Source organism: Cebus imitator, unplaced genomic scaffold, assembly GCF_001604975.1.
Source record: "Cebus imitator isolate Cc_AM_T3 unplaced genomic scaffold, Cebus_imitator-1.0 Scaffold31, whole genome shotgun sequence".
Lineage (NCBI taxonomy): Eukaryota > Metazoa > Chordata > Mammalia > Primates > Cebidae > Cebus > Cebus imitator.
The window spans coordinates 508,753-510,781 of NW_016107346.1; positions in this window are offsets into that span (position 1 = coordinate 508,753).

The following is a 2,029-nucleotide window of genomic DNA, read 5'->3' on the forward strand; positions in this document are numbered from 1 at the left end:
CTTTTTTCTTTCCTCATCTATAACATAGATCTTATTATGATGATCAACTTAGCTTCTGCACATTCTTTGAACACTTTTCACTTTTTGCTATACTAGTGGATGTGGAGATGACAAGCAAGTGAGAATCTCCCTTTAGTTGGGAAGTAGAGATGGTGGGAAGGGGAAGAAAGGCCGCAAATGTTCACACATTTATTTTTTTTGTTGTTTCCTCATCTTTCTGTGCCCTACGCACATTGAAAACAAAGATAAGGTCTTGGTAAATACTATATTCTCAGCATTTAATAAGATACCTAGCAGAGAATGGACAGCTAAATATATGCATAAATAAACGTACATAATGAGGAAAATAGACTGATGTAAATGTCACCATAAGTCTGATTTTAAAGCCTGTGAATAGTGGCCTCTCTTTTCCTCTGAGCTGAGAGTACTCCTGATGTGAGCCTCTTCTCACATTTTACAAAGAGTTAAATCATATTATGTAATGAGGGTTGATGTAGAGTAGTTCAAGAACAGTAATCATGCTTAAGTGATTTATCACATTTTAGGCCAATCACCCTCAACTTCTCTTGGTTCTATTTTACTGGGAAATTGGGTACATAAAGTAAAGAGAAAGAAATGGCTTAAGAACTAAGATTTTAAAGTTTTTTGTTAAAAAGTTTATTTATAATCATAATGTTTCCATCTGTTGTAAGTACTCTGGGATCTTCCTTACACTTACTTGAATTCAGGGCCCAGTCAATATATTCATGCTTACTTGTTGCTTAGCTTTCAGTTTTATTAGGCCTAGATTGGTAGGGAAATAGATTATTTGCAAGGCTGAGCAGAACTGTGGAAACATATAAATAAAATATTGCCCTCCCGATAAAGGCAAAACAATCCCAGCATCAGAATTAAAATTGATTTTTTGTAACTACAATTATTTTACACATGCCAGATTTAATAAAAATGATGACCACAATGAGGATAATAATAATACCTCTTTCTGTGTGATTAGGGAATATACACAGTGCTTTATGAGTATACATGGGTTCTACACAGTGCTGGGTTCTACCCAGTAACGACGTGAAAAGAAGATGGACATGTCTTCTATTCTTGGGAGCTGCTACCAACAACAGCTGCTACATGGTTGATATAGACGGGAATGATGAGAATGACCCTAGAGGGCAGCCGATGGAGAGTCAAGTCAGTGAAAGGCCTGGATCACTTGTGTATTGGCAGTGGAAATGGCTGGTTTTTCATTATTCTCTTAATTGATGTGAAAAATAATTTTTTTCCCATCAGGAGTTTAGAAACCAGAGACTTGATGGTGGTGAAGGAGTAGGGAGTGTGGAGACAAAAAGATTATCCAAAAGAAAGAAAAAAAACGGCTGAGGTTGCTATAGCAAGTGGGTCAGTGCCATGTGGGCTAGATGTGGCAAAATGTTTTGGGAAACAAAGCAGCAAGAAGACTAACTTGATTTTACTTTTGCTGTTCCTGTTGTTTTAAGCATCTTCCAGGCATAAGGAAGATATTGAATGTGAGAGAAATATTTTAAATATGTAGATATGTTAAATCTAACATTTAAATATATAATATTAATAAATTTTTAAGTTGTTTTTTCTTTCTTTAAGATGTACCCACTTTACAAGAATATTATGGAGTTTTTACAAATGAGGATAATTGAATTGCTCCTAACAATTATATTTTACAAAGTAATACTGTCCAGAGACTGGGCCACATGGATCTGTAGTTCTATTGCAATTACATAGGCAAATGAGCAATTCGAATCCTGAATTCTAAGTGTTCTAATAAGGGAGCTAAAAGCTGCTGTAGCATAAGACAGGGGAAGCAACTAGTGAATCAAGGAACGATGATTCCTAGGGTAAAAATATCTAAGCTGAAATCTGAAGTATGATTATAAAATATTCAGACAAGCCGGGCACAGTGGCTGAAGCCTGTCATCCCAGCACTTTGGGAGGCCGAGGCGGGTGGATCACGAGGTCAAGAGATCGAGACCATCCTGGTCAACATGGTGAAACCCCGTCTCTA